Genomic DNA, 23,096 nt, shown 5'->3' on the forward strand with positions numbered 1-23,096 from the left:
GGCTTCGCGAATTGGAGTAAGAACGATAGAGGAGAGGGTGATGAAGCGGCGTTGCCGCGTGGATCCATGGTGGTGGCAAAAGTTGCGCATTTTAACACATCAGGAGCAGCTTCAGTTAGAATCAGCTGCCTTGGCGTCTCCCTCCCTCTCCTCCTCCCCTTTAAGCCGCCCAGCTTGCCTGGGTGGATGCATTGGGAACATCTCCCGTGAATAATAACAAATAAGTACGAGATATGTTCCTAATACATGATAGGATGTGTCTGTGAGGCGCTAGTTGTGAGGAGCAGATCCGGTCTTGCTTGCCTACCTGCTTCTCTCTCCCTTTCTAGTTTTGTGCAAATGTATTGAAAACCAGGAGCATTGAATCGATTCGTCAAAATGAAAAATTATGAATCAGACAAATCAGTTTCCATTTAAGGCATAAACGAGAACAAAAAAAAGGGAAATTCCCGATAGGTACCTTGTACTTTAGGCTGAGTTCCAATTTAGTACCCTGTAAATGGACTGTTAGTTATGTATATCATGTGACCTCATGTGCGATTTAAGACTTTTGAAAATGCCAAAATTACCCTTGAAAACAAAACACTGTTCATCATCTTCTTTCTCAAGAAAATGAAACAGAACCTAAGCCAAGCTCTTCAATTACACCATTCTTTAAGACACAAAGGATGTGCTCATCGTTACAGGGAAGCAGTGCCGAGATTATTCTGTTCTTGAAGACTTGGGTGAATTTGCATATGACTTAGTGGGGTTTTAGGGATCAGGTTCCATCTCATACCAAACCGCACTAGTGATAGTGTTAGTGGAGGGCTGTATTTTTTCTTGTGATAGCTGCATTTGATTTCATGCAAGGCCTATGAATCTCATTCCTCTGCCGCTACGGGCATCGTCCTTTTCATTGCATTTGTCGGCCTTCAATCTCAACAAGGCATTGGCCTCGTCGGGTTGAGTTCTTCCACCTTGGTGACCCTCACGGCTTTGCAGTCACTGATAATAGGTGGAGTGTGATGTACACCTATAGCAGGTAATGGTGGGCCATTGAGCCTTTTGTAGTTTACACAATTCACCGAATGGCTACGATTCACCGACAATATTCTCCCACCTGAAAGTTCACCACAGAAAAAAACTAGCGGTTCTAACTGAAGTAGCATATATTCGTCTTTCTCGGGTCCATATTCTACCTAAATTTGCGATTATAGCTCGGCGTCTTCCGTCCACATCCAATATGGCCACCACCACCATACTCTTGCCTTCTGCTTTCACTACAACTCCTTTGATTTCAAGAACCAAAACCCTCCCGATACGAAACGCTTCTACTGCTACAGGTGTACATCACACTCAACCTATTATCAATGAGTATGAGAATGGAAAGATGCAAAGCCCCACATTCTGGCTTGGCACAATGTGAGTTAAGAAATAAATAAAGGATAGAAAGACTAAATAAATTGAGAATGGTTTGATGGAATGGAGAACCGTTAGAACCCTGCATATTTATAGATGAAGAAGTACATTTTGAGTACAATACATAGTTGGAGAGAGTCAGATAACATTGAACTCAATCAGATAGAGTTTATCTTAGGTTTGAACTCTATCTGATAGGATCTACCTAGTTAGTTGAGTTCTATCTTAATCTAGATAGAGTTACATTTGTGGATGGAGATCTATCTGATGACATGGGAGCATTTGATGATGTGGCAGTAGAGTTATCCTCAATACGCCTCCTCAAGCGAATGGGCACTGGGAGCACATGTAGCTTGTGCATAATGGATGAAAACCGAGGGAAAGCCAACAATTTGGTGAAGATGTCAGCTAGCTAATGCAATGACTGAATGTGGTGAAGTTGGAGAGACTTCTTGAGAATATGATCCCATAGGAAGTGAAAATCAACTTCTATATGATGAGTCTGAGAATGAAAGATCGGATGAGCAACAAGATAACATGCTCTGACATTATCACAGTAAAGTGATGGAGTAGATGGAAATCGGATTCTGAGATCCTATAAGAGAGACTGCAACCAAATTAATTCGGTAGCAGTATTTGCAAGAGACCTGAACTTTGCTTTTGTACTTGATCTAGCAACAATCTGCTGCTTCTTATCACTCCAGCTCACTAGATGAGAACCAAGATAAACATAGTAGCCACTAGTGGACCGGCAGTCATCAGGGCACTCGCCCCAATCAGCATCAGAGAAAGCCATGAGACTGGAGGAGGACTAAGAGGAGAAGAATAAAGTGTGGTCTAGGGTATATTTGAGATATCAAAGAATATGCTTAACTGCCATCCAATGTTCATCTATGGGATTATGTAAGAACTGACAAGCCTTGTTGACTACAAAACTAATGTCAGGGCGAGTGAAAGTGAGATACTACAGCCCTTCCACAATACTCCTTTATTGAGACGAGTCAGAGAGAGGAGGCCCATGAAGTCTAGAAAGCTTAGCATTCACCGCCATAGAGTAGAGAGAGGTTTCACACCATCAAGACCAGCACGATGAAGAAGATCAATAATATACCAACATTAATAGAGATAAAGTCCACTGTGATCCCTATAAGCTTCAATACCCAAAAAATAGTGGAGGTCACCAAGGTCCTTGAGTTGAAACATTCGACTTAGTTTGGTAATAATAAATTTGATAATATCTAAGGAAGTGCTAGTGAGTATAACATGTTCCACATACAATAACAAGTATATATGGTGAGCACCATGAGGATAAATAAAAAGAGAGGGATCACAGCTAGAGGTACGAAATCCCAGTTCAACCAGCTTAGAGCTAAGGTGTGAGAACCAAGCTCGAGGAGCCTGTCGAAGCTCATAGAGGTCTTTGGACAACTTGCACACATGATTGGGCCAATCTGCATCCTCAAAACCCTTAGGATGGTGCATATAAATGTTCTCAGTGACAAGACCATTGAGAAAGGCATTATTGAAGTCCAGTTTTCGAATAACCCACTAATGGGAAACTGCAAGAGAAAGGATAGTACGAATAGTGGTGGGTTTAATAACTGGGCTAACAATGCCAAAAAAATCCACACCCAGGATTTGTGTAAAACCTTGAGCAACAAGCCGATCTTTATAGCGATCCACAGATCCATCGGGTTTCTGTTTGATCTTATACACCCATTTAGAACCAACCACATTCATTGAAGAATGATATGGAACGAGATTCCAAGTCTTGTTTTGAACAAGAGCCTGAAACTCTTTGGACATTGCATCAGACCAATGATGATGTTTAGAGACTTGGGAATAAATGTTGGGTTCAGATTCAGTAGCAGCAATAGAAGCAGTATAGCAAAGGGGAAGAGGGTACCAAGTAGCCACAGAGGCTTCAAAGTGCATGGACCTGGTAACCATAGTATGAGTGCGCCGAACTGGAGTAGGAACAAGTTGCGTGGAGTCCAACAGATCCTGAACCAACCGAGTCTAAGGTCGGGTGCGGGGAAGTTCATCTAAAGCCGAAGTAGGGCCAGCACTTTCAACAACATTATTGTTGGTATTTGATCTAGGTACATCAGTCCCAGAAGGCGTCTGAGATGATGATGAAGCTGTAGGAACATATTCTGGCTGCCAAGGTACACACACTGGAAGCAGATTGACCTCAGTAGAATTGGGTTATGGAGATGATATTGGTTGTGGCAAGCTAGGAAACAGGTTTTCATCAAAAATAACATGGCGGCAAATGTAGAGCCGACCTATCTTGATAGCATAGCAGCGATAACCCTTGTGAGAGGAGTTGTACCCCAAAAATATGCAGAGAGAGGATCTGTAGTCCATTTTATGTCTATAGTACGGTCGTAGGAAAGGATAACATGTGTAGCCAAAGGCGCAAAGCAGAGAATAATCTGGTGTGTGCTGAAATAAAATTTCATATGGTGACTTGCCTTGAAGAGTCTGAGAAGGGATGCAGTTAATCAAGAAAACCAGAGTTTTAGCTGTATCAAACCAAAAATTCTGGGGAAGAGAGGCGGTGGCCAGTAAGGTAAGGGTGGACTCTATCACATGGCGATGCTTCCTTTCAACCATGTCGTTTCGTTCATGAGTGTGAGGGCAGGTGACACGGTGTCCGATGCCTTGAGAATCAAGATACAGTGAAAGTCTTCGATATTCCCCTCCCCAATCAGATTGGACATTTAATTTTTTTTGTCAAATAAAAGTTCAACATGCCATTTAAATTTGAGAAAAATATCAAATACATCAGATTTTTGTCGCATAGAAAAAATCCAAGAAAATTTAGAAAAGGCATCAACAAATAACACATAATATTTAAAACCACTATTTGACTCAACCGGGGCTGGCCCCCATACATCTAAATAGATCAGTTCTAAAGGATGATTGTAAGACGACGATGAACTAGGGAGGGGAAGATGATGACTTTTTCCTAACTGATAAGCATGCCAAACTTTAAAATTAAACGAACCATTGTAGGGAAGATCAAACTGAGATAGCACTTGCCGAACTACTTTAATTGAAGCATGCCCAAGCCGATGATGCCAAACTCGAACTGATGCTCTCTCGCCAATAAATGCAGTATTGCTAAAGGACGAAGAAATGGATGCTGAAGTAGGAAATTGATAGAGTCCACCTTTACTGGGCCCGTAGAGTAGAACTCTCCCTGTATTGTCCTTCAAGAGAAAATACGAAGGATGAAATTCAAAGACAACATTGTTATCTTTGGTAAATTTGCTAACAGAAAGCAGATTCTTTGTAATGGAGGGAATATGATAAATATCCTCAAGATAAAATTTATTGTCATTATGAGAAATAACAGAAGAACCAAGATTTTTTATTTCTAAACCAGCACCATTACCAACTTTCACCTAGTCAGACCCTCCATAGTCTGATCGAATCTGCAGATTGTCCAGATCGGATGATGGTGTGTTGCTCCAGAGTCCGGATACCAAGTCGGATCAAATTGTAATGAAGAACTAGTGTGAAAAGCAGCAGTTGAATCCGGAGTAGGGTTTTGGGTAGGTTGTCGATTAGGACAAAGATAGGAGATATCAAACTGACGTCTACATTTCCAAACACCATGGCCATGGATGTTGCATAATTGACAGATAATAGTACTACGTTCACGACCGCATCTGGGACCATCATTTTGGTTCCCGCGACCGCCTCTGCTTCTTCTGTACTGTGAGTTATTGTGCGACTACTAGGAGTTTTGTGAGTTATTTTTATTGTTCAAAACAAAATTGGCAGAAACTCCATCATCAGATTTAACAACATGATTTTCCTTAAGCCAAGACTCATGATTAAGTAATTGGCCAACAACATCAGCAATTCTTAGTCTATCAAAATCAGGTCTATTAGCAATAGCAGTAATAATGGACTCATATTCATATTCGAGTCCACTCAAAATACACATAACAAGATCTCCAAGAAACAGGTTCAGAGATAGTAGAAAGGTTGTCAGCAAAACCTTTAGCCTTTTGTGTGTATTTAGAAATAAAAAGGGCACCTTTCTTGATACTCTAGAGTTGTCTCTTCAATTGCAAAACTTTGGAGCAAGAGTGGGAAGCAAATGACTCCTTCAATGCACTTCAAACTTCAGAGGATGGGGACATACCTATGACCTGAGTGAGTATACCCTTAGTAAGGGATGAAACGGTCCAGTTGATTACTAGTTGATCCAGCTGATACCAATGGTCAAATGCTGGGTTGATAATCTTTCAGGATGGATCCTCAGGATCATCAATTTCTTCAGGAGCAGGGGTTTTCCCTTCCACTATACCCATGAGTTTGTGAGTATGGAGAATGGGAAGAAGCTGCACATGCCATAGGAGGTAGTTGTCGCTGTTCAACTTGATGGGGAGATAGTGGGAGACATTTGGAATTGATCCTGGCATACCAGTTGTAGATGTTGGTGTCAATGACCCTAGGTTGTTGATCTCTTCTGTCGACCTGTTGAATGAAGCCATGAGAATATGGCTCTGATACCAAGTTAAGAAATAAATAAAGGATAGAAAGACTAAATAAATTGAGAATGGTTCGATGGAATGGAGAACCATTCGAACCTTGTATATTTATAGATGAAGTACAGTTTGAGTACAATACATAGTTGGAGAGAGTCAAATAACATTGAACTCTATCAGATAGAGTTTATCTTAGGTTTGAACTCTATTTGATAGGATCTATCTAGTAGTTGAGTTCTATCTTAATCTAGATAAAGTTACATCTGTGGATGGAGATCTATCTGATGACATGGCAGCATCTAATGATGTGGCAGTAGGGTTATCCTCAATAGTGGGCTTCCTAGTAATGTACTATGGGCTGATGAAGGAAATCAGGGGCAGGTGATGGAGGTGATGTTGGTTTCATGGCCACTCTCAGTGACACCAACTACAAATATTTCAAGCAGGTTATGGAGTTCCATAAAATCAAGAGCACTGCCAGGGCTGTAAATTTCAAAGGGTTCAACAAAAGTGAGGTCTAGGTAGTCTTGATTACGTTGCTCTACATGGATGTGTTGACTTGGTATGTTGCTCCGCCAGGTTCCACCTCCTTCGTAATCAAGATTCCACCACAACTAGAGCAAGAATGCGAACTTTGGCAACCACAGCCCGAAATTGCACATTTTTGCGGAGCGTCTTGTCTACATCATTCTTTCTGCAGTTCATCAGAAATGTGATGTTCTGCTATTTGCTCTGTTGGTTTACATCTCTGGTATGTTGTTGTATATGGGTTCTTTGAGTCTTGAGGTTGTTGCACCGACTGTCATTGTCAAACTGGCTCCGCCAGGTTCTCTTCCCCCAATTTTCCCTTCGAATATTGATGAGTGCTGAGATGCATTTAACTTGAAGGCCATTTGTTACACAGTTGTTGCTTTATTAACAGAAGGTTGATAAAGAGAATTAGATGCCACTTGAAGGGCATTTGTGTCTTTTCCCATGACACTTAACGACTGGTTAATAGTAGGTACTAGATTGTCTCATTTTGAAAGTTCGGGTATTAAATTGTCACATTTTAAAGTTCGGGTACTAAATTAGCACTCGGCCTAAAGTACAGGGTACCTATCAGGAATATTCCCGAAAAAAATAGTATAGAAAAATGTAAATAAATGAAATGTTTTATTACACGAAACGATGATGGATAAAAGAGGGAATAGATCCTACAATTGAAAAAGAAGAAACGCATGCAGCAAGCAATGATTAACATGGTGTTTGGTAGCGTGGGAGCTTTTTGGGACCAATTTTCAAGAAAAAAGGCCCATGCTTCCAAGACCCGCTTTTCACAAAAAAAATGCTTCTGCCATGTAGGCAGTGAGCAACATTATGCTGTTTGGTAAGGTGATTTTCATTACCGTTTTTCATGTATGTGCTGACAGGTAAGCACCACATAGGATACACATCGGTCAACCGTTGGGGGAAACAGTTCACCGATGCATTCATGCATTAGTGGGGTCCCGAATTTCGAGGCATGTCCTTTTTTTAATAATCGGCTGAACCAAACAATGAGATACATGGGCGTTTGTTCAAACGCCTATGTGGATCCAATGTGCCACCACTTTTTGAAAAACAGCCACGGTTCCATAAAAAAACAAGTAAGTTAGGGGATTGCATAACAGTGGTGGTAATTGGTAATTATCCATAAAAAATGAGACTAAGCAATTAAGGTGGTGTTCGACATCGTGTTCATCTCATTTCGGTCTCGTCCATGAGATGAACACCCATTCTGCCGGCTACGGACGGCCCCGTTCACACCCCAATTTCTCATCCATGGCAAAATCTCATGATTAGGGACCCATCCACACTTGATTTTTTATCCCCTACTTCACACTTTCCCTGAAAGGTTGAAACTCTATTGTTTGTTTCACATTTTAATATTTTTGTCATTAAAATATTAATTATTTTACTTAATTTTTTATTTTTTTAATTTTAATGTTTTATCAATAAAATAATATTTAAAATATATTTTTAAAATATTTAATTATTTTACTATTGTTTTTATAAAAAAATAATATTTATTGGTTAATATTAATTCATTGATGTCATTAAAATATTTAATTATTTTACTTTGTAGATTAAGGTTTTTGAATCGCCATTGACCCGGATGGTCGAACTGTTTGGCCTAGGAACCGTCCAGGCAAGCGGTTCCGTTTTACCCCAAACCTGGTTTTTGGAAAAAAACCGTTGAAAAAGTCAACAACCTGTTGACCCGAGTGGTCGAACCATCAACCTGTCGACCCGTTCAACGGTTTTTTACCATTTTATTTTTAATTTGTTTGTCAAAACGGGTCATCCATTTGAACCGGACAGTCGGACCATCGACTTGGAAATCGGTGGCCAGAACGGTTCCATTTCTAGGTCATTTTTTAAAATGTTGGTGTAGATCATTCATAAATGTATATGAGATACATGGAATAAAAAAGTGGTGTGGATTGGTCCATACCACACCTATAGAATGCCACTGTGGGTGTGAATTGGTCCAGTCCACACAATTTGTCCATAATTCAGAACAGTTATGAACTGTGGTGTGGTATGAATTAATCCCTACCATAGGTGTGGTCCATCAATCTTTCATTCACACTATATCACCCCCTAAGAGTTTAAAACCCAACTTCAAAGTCCATAATTTGATTCATAAATAACCTAGCTAAAGACCATTTGATAACAAATCAAAACACTGAAATCAATGAGAGTGGGAGAATGAAGAGGAAAATAATAAAAAGGTTCTGCTTCATTCCTAACTCCTAAGACTGAGATTATTGCATTACGTGTGCCAAAGTACCAGGCTGGCGACATAAAAACGATGACAGCATTCGCAAAAGTCGATCTGTTGTAGCATAGTGCACCAGATTATCGACACCAAAGCGACGGCGGCGACGGAAGAAATCGGCGACGTCTTCAGCTTCAAGCAATGGGTGGCCACTAGGCATTGGCTGATGGCCATGGACAATGGTGGTAGTCTGTAGGGCTGTTCATAAGAAGGCCCAACCTGACCAAACCGACCAACCCAGTCCAACCCAATCCGAGTCGGCCGGGTTATCTTCAGTACCGGTTGGTTTCGGATTGTAAAACATCATAAATTGATGGTTTGGGTCCGTTTTGGTTTTCTTGTGTGAAAACCGAAACCGACCCGAACTGAACCGACTTAGTAGTTAGTAGTTAGTTCCTACTTCCTATTTAGTAGTTACAACCTACTTAGTTCCTACTTAATTAAGTTGTCTCTATCCTAATTATAACCTAATTTAATTTCTAGTCTTCTAGTTAGAAATAACATTAATGGCAAGTATTGTAAGACAACTAGACAATGAATTTTTTTGGAAACGTTTAAAGAAAAGAATCAAAAGATCCTAATTTCTATGGTCTTTTACACTAAATAGGCAACCAATTATAATTAGAATTAGGTGTCCTTTTTTACTTAGATTAGAAGGTTTCTTGAAATATACTTATTTCAGTCTTCTTTCTCTAATACAGTTTGACTTTCTATTTTCTTGATAACTTCTATTCTAAGTTTCTAACTTGGTCTGCCCCCATTATTGCAGTTGAGTTTCTGTCAAGCATGGTTGAACTTAGAGCCAAAACCGACCCAAACCGACCCAACCCGACTCAAACCGATCAGGTCAGTTGACACTGGGTCGGTTTCGGTTTCAAGTTAAGGTAACCCGACCAGGTCGGGTCGGATGAAAAAGCTAGTAAACCGACCCAACCCGACCCATGAACAGCCCTAATAGTCTGGTAGATAAAAGAAAATTGACGAGGTCAAGTTTTTAGTGTATAAAAAAAAGGTGTTTTTATTTTGCCATGTGTATTGACGTGGAAGCCTCAAGTGGGACCCAATGGATGGCCTCGAGCTTTGATATCGCTCCCCCCAGCGTTCAGCTGTGATAAATCAACGGTCAAAAGTCTGTTTTGCAGGGTTCAGTCTAGCTTGAATCAAGGGTCGAGACAAAAAAAAGGAAATCTAATACCTGGAGAGGAAAAGGGACAAAACTCTTTTCCATGGGATTCATCTGATTTGTTTTGTAAGTTTCACTGGATTGTAGATTCAGAGTGGGCCCAACCAACCAACAGGAACAAGAACCGGAGTAAGGGACCAAAATGGGCGGTGCCGTGCCGTGGGCGGCCCGCGCAAAGTGCGGGCCGTGCCGTACTGGCCCAGGGGGTCGTATCTCACTTCCTGGTGAAAATTTTTGGAGTCAGTCTGACATGGCCCATGGCCCAGATTCCTGCGGGCCCATATCGTGTTGCGGGCTGGACTGACCTGTGGGTCGAGTCTTGGGTCAAGTCGGGCCATGCAATGGGCCAAAGTTATTTATTTAAAATAATTGACAAAAAACTTAAAAATTTTAATTTTATATGAATTTTTTATATACAATAATTAAATAAATTAGTATAATAAAATTAAAAAAATTATTTATTTTGTTAATATATTATATACTATATATTATTATATAATCATAATTTATATAATATTATATATATATATATATATATATTCTGCGGGCCGTGTTGGGCTGGATCGTGCCGGCCCGTGGACTTAAAACCCCAGGCCCAACACGGCCCGCATGATCGTGCCGAGCTTGGCATGGCCCACAAACTGTCGTACAAGGCCGGTCCAAATTCGTGCCGAGCCACGGGCAGCATGACCCGATTTGCACCTCTAATTTTGATGAAAAAACATTTATAAGCTCAAATTTTATAAAAGTTATTTTAATTTAATTTATATAATACAGAATATTTAACTATCATTAATATTATTTAATATCCAAATCCCTGTGAACCTGAACCAAACGAATAAGATTCGATTCAAATCATAAACTTAGTTTAGCCTCAGGTATATACAACTCGACTCGATTCCTTTGCAACCGGTAATTTATGTGTTCTCCTCAATTTGCAATATTTGAGCTTGAACCTTCTTTATGCGAATTATGTTCTGATCGTTTTTTTTCCTTTTCTAAGGTTAAATTTGGGAGTGCTTAAGCACTTATTTTGAGCCGACGCCATAATATTTATATGCGTTTGGGAAATAAATTTAAAATAAGTGTTTATTTTTTGAATAAGCATTATTTGAGAAGTTTAAATTTTGGACTTATTTTTAAATATTTATTTAATAAGTGTTTATTTCCTTTTTGGATTATCTTGGTCCATCACATCATTTTAAAAGTGTCTATAATACCCATATTTAAAATAAGTATTTTTTCACCAAACACTCATAAATACTTATTAAAATAAATACTTATTTTTAATCACTCATTTTTCAAATAAACAGTTTCAAAATTGGTCTTATTCTTTTTATCAAATTCCATATGATAAAATTAGATCTTTTATACAAAACCTAATGAATTTGATTTAGATATAATATTTTAATATTTTTTCCTTCTCTTTGGGGGTGTCATAAACTCTTATCCCTCTGAGTAGGGGTGACAATTTTTAGCCAAGATTGGAAAGCCTGCCCATATGTGGCTAAGAAATTTCTTGGTTGGAGCAGCTAAAAGCAACTCAGTTCACGTCGTTCAAAAAAATCCATGAAGAGAAAAGCTTAAGCCAAAATAAGAACATAATACTAATTATGTGAATAAATTCAAATCAATTGCTTTTCTGGCAATGGTTTACTCTCATATAACCTATGTCTACACTCTTTTTCCTTTTATAAGAAAATATCCTAGTTCAACTTGTTACTCTTTATTATAAATCAATCAAGTCTCTACAAAATAAAATAGGGTAAAATACAAAAACCTTCTCTGAAGTTTCTGATAATCATAAAAGCCTCCTCTATAGTTTTACTTTAACAAAAACATTTCTTTTATTTTTGAAAAATTCGACAAATACCTCCCTTCTATCAATAACTAAGACGGAAAACGTTAAAAAGTTGTTTTTTTTCAAAATTCCTATTTTACCCTTTTACGAATTGATGTGAATCTGTTTTTACTAAAATAGCGTTGCACTCCCCCTCGAATCTTTCCTCTTCTTTAATTTCCCTTTGATTCTTTAATTTCCTCTGCTTCTCTACTCCTCGCCCCAGCTGTCCCCAGAGAACACTGTCACCAATACTGTAACTAAAGGCGAGCTTGCAGTAGACGTAATAGCCCTTCCCTCTGCGTACCGATCAGAGCCTAGCCCAATTGCTGCCACCCATCACTTCCTCTTCTCGTGTGCCCCAACTTCCCTCTCAGCTCATCTGGGAGGTGGTGTCAAGGGAATGGTGGGCTTCAGTCGCAACCAAATTGGGTTACCGTCACAGCTTGCAACAGCGTTTAATTTCGATCGAAAGTTCGCTATCAGTTTGCCATCATCAACCTCATTGGACAGAGTTGTTTTCTTTGGCAATGGGCCTTATACGGTGGTTCCAAGCATCGACCTATCGGAGACACTTCAATTAGAGAAGAATCTTGTACAGTTGGATGTGGGTGCTTCGAGACTAGGGTTTAGTTCTTCACTCTTGACCCGACAAACGACATGCTCCGACTTCAACCTCCATTCGATTCGCAGAGGCTTCTCATAGTTTTTGTTTTTTCTCTCTGGTCTATTAGGATTTGTATTAACAATCCTGCATTGTTTTTCTAGACTAACTACGTGAATTTTAATTTACAGACGTGTGAATGAAATTTTACTTTTTCCATCAAAAGAGATGGATGGATTCGATAATTCAGAGGCACATTCCCAAATAACAGTATTACACCAAAAAATCTTGGAAATTCATTTTTAATCGGATATTCAAACCTCAACTAGAAACGACAAGAAAGGTAATTGGAAAACTTACTCTGTTTTGCTTGCAATAGTCGACATCTATCCAGTCCGTCCATATCACTTCCGATTCGGATGGTGTCCAACCCGAAACCGGTCCATTGACACCCCTTATTCAGTAGGCCAGTACCGACTTGGTATGATGGCGGAGATCAATGGTGTTACCAATTTGGTAAATGCATGCTCAAATGGGTCAATATTCAATAGCATCATTTTTGCTAGGGGTGTCAACTGGACTGGATTTGGTCCAATCCGATCCAGTCCAATGTGAGTCCATTATAAATGGACTAGGTCCAATTCAATCCAATGAATGCTTTGGACCAATTTGGACCAGTCCAATTCAATGTCTGGACCGTCTAATCTGTTAAAATTCATTTTGATTAGATTAGTTTCAACCCAAACCTGGTCCTTTGACACATATTCTTATATTATATCAATGTACTAGATATTGGCTTAATCCAATATAAATTTGTTAGACGGACCAGGTCCAATCCAATCTAATAAATATTTTGGACCGAATTGGTCCAATCCAATATGTCTTATTGATCCATCCAATCCGCCCAAATTGATTTTGGATTGGACGGGTCCAAAACTGGTCCATTGACACCCTTAATTTTTGCTACTTATATATCTTTGGAGCAAGGTTCAAAATATTGATATACCTGTAGAGGTGTATAGGCAGTATCAATAACTTTTTTTTTTTTTTAAATGTTTCTTAGTTTTTCTTTTTTTTCAAATCCAATTCCGAGGGGATGGTTTAAGGTCTGTCCACCCCCTAAATCGGTCAAAACCCGATGCATCATCTGCAAGAGCGTATCAGCCGACAGTCCGATACATATCAATACTTTAAAACTTGCTTTGGAGTGGTTTCATCTTTTTTTTTATTTTTTTTTATTTTTTGATACCTAATGGCAAATCATTAGAATTGCTTAGGAACCATTACAATCATCAAGTAAATCAAAAGAAATGAAAGGAGGTGGCAAGGCCACTATGAGGTCTAGAAATGGAAAGAGAGTGATTATGATTCCTTCTAATATGAGCAGTTGGGCAGTGGGAGACACATCTTATCAGTTATTTGCCATCGGCAAGGATAATAGAAATCCACCAAGGTGGAAAAGAGTTTCCACCAATAAAGAAGATATCAATCACTTGCAATGCATCTCCTTGGAAAAAGAATGTAGTTTAGATTTAATTCCAGGACTAACTTGAGGGATTCAAGTAGAGCCCTAGCCTCACTTTCCACCAAAGAGCAAATCGGAAGGGGAACAACCCTAGCTACCACCAAGGACCACCCACCATGATCCCTAATTACAATATCTATACCCCTACTATTAAAGATTACACCATCAAAGTTAACTTTCAGCTAATTAAACTTGGCTTGAATGGGCTTCAATAGAATTCAGGGTTGGGTCAAAATCAGCATTTTCCATTACCACTTTACAAACGGGCCTTCCAAATAATCCAAATAATAATAGAGCAACAAACTAGAATTTAAAGGTTTTAAGTAGAAGTGAGGTTGTCTGCCTACGCCCATAATTCCAACCATTTTATAAGATTTCGAAGTGTTTCAGACTTCCTCTTGTATTGCATCATTGGCCTAGGTTTACATTTTCTATCTAAGCCCATCTTAGCTAGGACTTGAAGCAGGACCATATATAACAGTCCAAGCTTAGGCCCAAAACTTCTTGGCCCAACAGGCCAGCTTGGTCTGGATCAAAATCACACCTAGGTTTGATAGTTAAACCAATAATCTAACGAAATACAATTTCATGTTTTCTATCAATTAAAAAGCACTTTTTATCTCCAAATTTACTCTAGGTGGAGGAGCCAAGTTATAATTTTATTAACCATTATCAAAAAGGAAGAAAAAAGATTACATGGGATGATATAGCCTACTTTGCCCCAAGTCCAAGATACAAATGTCTTTCCCTTAAGCAAGGTTCAAAGTATTAATACATATCAATCCGTATCAATCGATACATATCGTACCAGGAGCTTCTCGATACGTCTCTACAGGGATTGTATTGGATCAGACCATGGTTCAGAGGGTAATTGAAACTTAAACCGACCCCTCTGAACCAATTTAAAAATAAAAAATAAAAAAACATAAAAAAAAACACCAACACAGACCGCCTGTGTCGATACTTTGAACCTTGCCCTTAATAACTCAACCTTACCTCTTACAAAGAAAAACAAAAAGTAAAAACTGCAAGGAGGTACTAAGCCACTAAACATCACCAAACAAGACAAGCTAAATAAAAGAATCAATATAATATTAACCAATTCCGAGGCAGGGATTACATATATGATCTTTTCTAATAAAATTTAGTAGTCTAATAGGGAAGGAATTTCTTAATTCCCTAAGGCTTAGTTTGGAAAAAGTACAAATACAAATATATACAGTGCAAAGCCTTGTATTTTGCATTATTTTATATGTATTTATACTGTACATATTTGTATTTGTACTCTTTCCAAACTAAGCCTAAATAACAATAAATCTCTCTTCTTCTACACTCAAATTTGTAAGAAATCAGCACACCAATTTCCTTCTCTTAGTGTATGCATAAACTTTTAACTTGTATGGTAGCAAAAAAATATGTACTATTTTTCTCATGACATATGTTATACTCCAATAATAGCACCCATCATAATTTCAACAAACAAAGAGCTATCACTGTCAACTTCAACTTCTTTAATACCCTGGTTGAAACAAAGATTCAAGCATCATAGAGAGCCATAAGTTCAGCTTGCATTGATGATACATGACTAGTAATTTGAAAAAGAAAAACATGGACTACTATCATAAGTTGTTAAAATCATGGTTTTTAAAATTGGACCAGACCGGATGGTCGGACTGAAAAAATTGGTCGGAACCGATTAGGTGACCGGTTCAGTTTAAACTCAGAACCGTTATTTCCCCAAAAATCATTGATTTGATTAGTAAACCGCTGAACCAGGTGGTAGAACTATTTGAACCGTTCAACGGGTTGGTCGGTTTTTATTTTTTTAATTTTTTAATTTTTTGGTCAAAACGGATCATCTGTTCAATTCGAATGGTCGGACTGTTTGACCTAAAAACCGGACCCCTGACCAATTCATTGTCCAATTCAATTTTAAAAACCTTGATTAAAATACCTCCTCCCTCAAGGCCTGAGTTACCATGGCTTGTGGAATTAGATTTTGGCCCAACACAATGAAGCGCTATCAGTTATGTAGTCATAAGGCTTGAAGAGTGCAATTGTTAGTTCATTGCATATCTTCATTCTGGTACAATTCTGCAAGTGTTTGACAAAAATATTTATGTATTGAAAATGACAGCATTGATGAATTTCAAGATATCTTGGCATTCAAAACAAAGCAAGTTTTGAATAAAAAATGGATGCAAACTTCTGTACTCAAAACTAGATGGATTTCAAACTACAAATTCATATTCATACCCATTACGACTATAAATCCTTTGGCAAGAGTATACTATTATCATTGCAAAATTAAAACAATTGTAATTTTATGAACCAAGCATTTGTATTTGCATTGATCGAGCATATTTGTATTTACAATATTCTCAAATGAAACTTGAAAGTTTTTTATGAGAAAAAAAATAATGACTTAAAGATAATCCCATCTCAACTGCTCTAATTTATGTTCAAAATTTAGGGCTCCTGTCTAATGGTGCCAATGTTAATTAGGCTAGTCCAAAGGTAGAGCTGCGAAAAGGTTCGGTTTGGCTATAGCTAAATCCAAATCTTATTCGTTAAGATATGATCCATATTAGGTTATATTTGGATGTTAGAATATCATTAATGAAACAAACTAAAATTGATCAAAATATATCATTGCTAAGTTGGAATCTTTTCGATTATTTGGTGTTTCTGGAAGGTCAGGTGTAAGTTCATCATTCAAGGAATAAAGATCCACCCCCCTGCTGCAATCGAAGTGATTAATAATCAACTAGAGGAGCTGACAGAGCTAAATCGAAGAAGAGAGAGATCGGCGACACCAACCCAGTCACAGCTACTGTTGATCACCCCATAGGTTCGTCTCTATTAGAGGTGTAAAATGTGCCATGCTTATGGGTAGTTTGTGCAAAGTGTGGGTTGTGCCGTATTGGTCCGTAGGCTGTCTCATGCTGTGTCACCCTTCCCTGTGATAACTTAGAAGGTCAGCTCTGCATGGCCTATGGTCAAAGCCCATGTCATGTCGTGTCGTGCTATATCGCAGGTCGGGTTGATTTGTGGATCAGGCCAAAATTATTTATTTAAAAAATTGAAAAAAATTAAAATTTTAATTTTATATGAATTTTGATATATACAATTACTTATATATAAAATAATTAAATAAATTAGTATAATAAAATTAAAAACAATTATTTATTTTATTAATATAATATATAATATATATTATTATATAATTATAGTTTTTATATATATATAATATAGGTCGTTTTGGCACACGGGCCACAAGCAGCATGGCCCACTCGGTTATACCATGCCTGCCCGGGCCGTGAACCTAAAACCCCATACCCATGGCACGGACCATCATGTTGGCCTAACATGGCCCATCTGCCGTGATGCAGTGCCGGGCCGGGCCGTTACACCATTTGTCAAAATTAATAAATGTGGATGGTGCACTGGGCCATGGTAAGTCTTAGGTTGGAAATTGTAATTCGGGATCATTGCGGTGCCTTCCTCTTTGGCAGAGCCATTCCTACAGAACTATATATCAAACCCGGAGCTTTCTGAGGCTCCAGCTGCCAGAGCAGGCCTTCAAATCTAGACTTCTCTCACATTTGGCTTGAAGGAGACGCAGAGATGGTTAATTTTATTCTGTTGGACAGCAGTTTGGATGTCCCTTGACATAGCCGACTGCAGAAACCTTTTGTCATCCTTTTCTCAGCTACATCCAACGTACAGGAAACATTCTCTCACTCTATAGCTAAATTTGGCTGTACTATCACCCGACCAATGTCTTGGTCTCTCCCTCCTCAATTTATCAGGCCTGTAGATTTGATGCAATGAAGTTGCTGGGCTTATTCAAAAAAAAAAAAAAAGTGTCCTATAAGACAGGGATCGGATAGGGGGTGGATTCATATTCATCATGGTTTTTAAAATCGACCCAGAGACCGAATTGGTCAGGGGTCCAGTTACTGGGTCGAATGGTCCGACTGTTTAAGTCGAATGGTTGACTTGTTTTGACAAAAAAAAAATAATAATAAAATTAAAAAAAATAAAAAATGGTCAAAATCGTTCAAATGATTAATCGCATAGGTCAACGATTTACTGATTAAAATCAACGATTTTTTAAAAAAATGGACCGATTCCCAATTTTTCCGGTCCGACCGTCTGATCTGGTCCGATTTTAAAAACCATGGTATTCATTAATCCAATTATAAACGGAAGAATCACACCCTACCCTTGGCCATGTACTTGGCCTCTATGTCCTGGTGTGGATTATCCCTATTGTATCTTCTATAATTTTGATCGGAGATATATAATTGAATTGATGCAGTTGTACTTCAAAAATAAATAAATAAACAACCTTGGCCATATTCAAATTCAATTTAAAACAAATGGATGATATTTGCAATTCTAATAAAAGTAAGTATATGCTTTTTGCATATAATTAACTGGGTGCACATTTGTTTATTGTTGTTTAACACACTCTATTAGGTGTCGTATGATGCACCGGAAGTGAAAACGCCCCGTAGAAACAAGAAATCTCAAAAAAGTTGTTTTTTAACAAAATTACTTTCATTTATATAATAAACTAAAAAGGTACAATTGGGATTTACTAAAGGTGGCGTTTCGTAAATCTGAAATCTGAAGTTTGAAAAGTTAAAAAGATATTAAGTGTCTGAAATTTGAAAAGAGGTATAGATGCTTTTCTACTTTTTAGAGGATCTGAATAGATAATGCTGTTTGTGTTGGATCAATTTTACAAGATCTGAAATTATTTCATTTTACTATTTTACCCCTGAAACAAGCTATTTTGTAATCCTGGATGTAGTTAGCACTATTTCATATAAAATAACTTACCAAATTCAAATTAATATCGAAATTATAAAAAAAATAATTATTCACTAATAAAAATATATTAAAATGACTAAAATGTAATAAAAATTCAAATAATCAATAAAATTAATAATTAATTAATTATTTATTAATAATATTGAATTAACACAAATAAAAATAATAAAATAAATAGTAATTGATAATAATTACTAATTATAAATAACACAATAAAAACTAGTAAAATAATTAATCACTAATAAAAAATATTAAGATAATTAATAACTAGTAAAAATAATTAATAATTAATAATAATAATAATTATTATTATTATTACTCAATCGTCACTGCTGCAAGTTGCAACGGTAGTTGGTGGGAAGATAGGAGAGAGAGAGAGAGTCGCTGCTAAGAGATATAGTGGCGGTGGTATGAAGACGAGACTTGCAGCAACGGTGGCGGGAAGACATGAGAAAGAGAGAGAGAGAGAGAGAGAGTTGCAACGGCGGTGACAAAAAGACAGGGGGAGAGAGAGAGAGAGAGAGGTAGCGCACGTCATTTTCGAAAGATTGAAAGGGTAATTTCGACAATCCACTGGCTCTGAAATGCGTCTGAGTGCGTTAAGAATCGGCCCACGTGCTATGGTTTTCAGATCTGAAAACAAGATTTAGATATATTTTCAGATGCATCACCAGACACGTATGATGTCTAAAAACAAGTTTTTCAGACACCAAACATCTAAAAAGTGTTAACAAACACGCCCTAAATTAGCACAACCAAATAATAGATGTTGATTGATTAAGTAAAATCGAAATGCCTACAAATGACCACAGTATCAAATATATAGGTAGTGATGAGGTTGCGTGTATGAGGATTAATTTAAGATATGACCCATCTCGCCGATGATACTTTCATACTTGGGATCAATTTCAAGTTAGCATGGCAATTCAATACTTCTAAAACTCACCCAATTCTTGCCCAATCCGATTTGCTTCTAGACCGGGCCCAGGCCTCGGACATAATGTACCCAAATGCTTAGGTTGATTTGATTGGAGCCCAGTTGCTACCCTTGGCTAGCTATAGTAGGTACATCCTTTTCGCTACAGATTTCTTACCAACTCAATTCTACAATCCTCTCTACTAACCCAATAAAACAATGTCACCTGTCTCTAAACGTTTTTTTTTAGTCTTTAACTTTGCAAATAACACTGACGGTGTTATTACCCCTATGTATTCCTTAAAAAAATATGCATGATTCTGCCTCTCTCTTCTCTGCTTGATGTTATATTTGGCCCATGGTATGACTATGTACAAGGATAAAACTGAAGTGAAGAAGGGTGTTCTTGACCTAATTGTGAGCTTAATGGAATGACAATGGCATTCCAAGAATTACTCAATGGAAAAGACAAATCACCATCAAAGATCGATTAAGGGAGGTTCTGGTCTGAAAGTGAGCAGAACAAGTCTCATAATAGAACTGTTATAGTTTGGATTCTAGGCTTAGAATCAGTTGTCTACTAGCCCCCATATATATACCATGGTAGATTTCCATTCAAAGAGGAGTGAAGTTTGGGATGACCGGCAATGGACTAGTTTGCTTTGTTTCAGTTGCAGAAAACAGAGCAGTAGTATGTATACTCGATGAAGGGGATGCCTACCTTTTCTAACCTGTTCAAAACAAGTTGTTAACAAGATTGATGCAGATTCAACATGGATTGGAGCTGGGATTTCTATACATCTTGAATAAGAGATTGCCTTATATTTGAAGGGTTTTGAGAGGTTTAGAGGGCATTTGAGATGGGATCATCCTAATCACAATATTATATATATATATATATATATATATATAATGAGATGATTGCAGTGAGAAAAATTATGTCATTAGGTGACAAAACTTCGTTGTCTGGTGAATATAGAAAATTCCGGCAATACCAAAAAGGAGAGGGTGAGAGGAATTACAAAGAAATCCTGCACAGGAAAAAAAATGAATTTTTTAAGAAAAGATGTGTAACAGAAGGGCAATAGTAGCTGTTAACTATCTGCACAAGTTAGGATTCTAAAACATGTTTAGAAACAGGTGGCATTGTTTTATTGGGCTAGTAGAGAGGATTGTAGAATTGAATTAGCAGGAAATCCGGACTGAATCCTTTTAGCATATCACGCTGAAATGGTGAAATATGACTATGTAAAAAGAAGTCTTATGTCAGTGCCACCAAAGATAAATGAGTCTATACAAATGCTTTACTGTTGTTTTTTTTTTGCGGGTCATAAAAATTAAATTTAACTATAAAATATTAATTTATATTTTTATTTACATAATTATTAAATTTAAATAAAAATGCGAACGATTTGAAGGCCATAACCCAGGTATATATGGTCTGACGTCTGAATTTGTTAGATATTAAAATTTGGATATAATAGGTGCTTCGAGGCTGAGGAATGTTGGTATTCATAACCTTGCATTTCATGTATATAAAGCTGAGGAATGCTGGATATCTCTGGGTCGCAACAGAGTTTCAGTTGCAGTCGAGTTGAGTTCTCTTATTACCTATCTGCAATAAGCACAAAGCTTGAATATAGGATCTCCGGCCTGCCCATTTGTAATTTGGAAGTTGGAGCTACAAGAGATTTTATTATTATTATTATTATTATTATTATTATTATTTTCAATTAAAACCTGAAAAGGTAGGATATGATTGGAATTTGGAATTTAATTAGTTATTAATATGATTTAATTAAGCCAAATTGGCTTAGCCAATCACCTGATATTGAATGGAAATCCCACTTTCCCTAGAGCACTGGAAAAAATTCTACAGACGTCAGACACTCTTACGATACGTTCGGTTCACAATTGGAATCAAAATTGGAATTGGAATGGGAATAGTTTATTTGGTGCAGCTTAAAACCTGTAGCCCGTTTCTTTTTTCCCTTCTTCGCAAGTTTTACTTCACTTTACTTCATGTTTTGGGCCCGTTCAATTTTGATAAGTAATCTATTCGGGTAATTAAATGTAATTATTTGGGCAAGTTTTTCTTGGGAAACACTTATCCGGGTAAGTGTATTTACCCATGTAAATAAGGCAATGATCATTTTGGCCATAGAAATTCAATATTAAAATCATGGTTTTTAAAACTGACCCGGTGATCAAATCGGTCAAAGGTTCGGTTACCGGATCGTTTGAACTGAACGTTCGGCCTGTTCTGACAGAAAAATAAAAAAAAAAATTCAAAAAAATAAAAAACGATCAAAACCTTTCGAACGGTTAACCGCCTGGTTCAGCAGTTTGCTGGCCAAAATCAACGATTTTGGGGGAAAATCTGGTTTTGGGGGAAAACGGAACTGGTCAGGTGATCGGTTCCCGGTTTTTCTAGTCCGATTGTTTGGCCTGGTCCGGTTTTGAAAACCATGATTAAAATGGACATTTTTGTTCCATTCAAGTGTTGACAACTTTTCCTCTATGTAAGAAAGTTATTTATCCACCTAGGAGATGGGTATCACTTTCTTGGGTAAGTGATACCTAAGAAAACAAACTTTTCCTGATCCCAACATAAATCTAAAAAAAAAAACATGAGATTCTTAGTCAATGGAAACCAAAATCCCATTGACCAACTTTCCCCTCTCTCAAAATCCAAAAAAAAGAACACCCCCTTAATTACTTCATCCGCATCTCACATTATAAAACAAAGTAAAACCTAGCTGTAGCCGAAATAAATCAAAATTTGCAATCAATTCATTTGCATTCCCATACTTTAGTACTAGTGCAAAACTGCAAATCAAATTGCAATTAAAGCAAACAAGACATATTTAAATTAAGATGATAATTAAATTGATAACTTAGGCAAGAAAGGGAAAACACCCATATAATTATATATTTCTGAAATCTCCACCCCGTAATAAACCAGATCAACATGGAATCCAATACAGATTATATACAGTTCATTAAACAAGGTTGAGCTTTGAGGTGGAGCAAAGTTGATTGGTATAAGCAAGAATAGTAAGGGTGGTTAATGGTCCATAGTCCATTGAAAAAAGTATACTGTTGGATGTAGAGGGTGGTTCAGCTAACAATAGCGTGGTCCCAACTCCCAAATAAATCAATTTTAACTCAACTTTGGAATCCTCTTATGAAGACGAGGAACAGGCAAAAGTAGTTGGCATAAAGAATAGAGATGAATGAGAGATGTTTTTGATTCTTTATTCTTGTGTATATACCGTAAATTTATAATGGGGGTGGGGGACCAAGGTGGCATTCAGAAGTGTATAAATATCGTGGACGGGACTGTTTTGATATTGTTTACGATAAGATATGGTGTTTTGCTATGTGTAGACGGTCCATGTCCATAAAATAGTGTGGAAAGGGATGAACAACATCTCAATTTATCGTCCACAGTATTTTCTCGTGGATGATTTA

Source organism: Nelumbo nucifera, chromosome 5 (genome assembly GCF_055504915.1).
Source record: "Nelumbo nucifera cultivar China Antique chromosome 5, China Antique-T2T, whole genome shotgun sequence".
NCBI classification, from domain to species: Eukaryota; Viridiplantae; Streptophyta; class Magnoliopsida; order Proteales; family Nelumbonaceae; genus Nelumbo; species Nelumbo nucifera.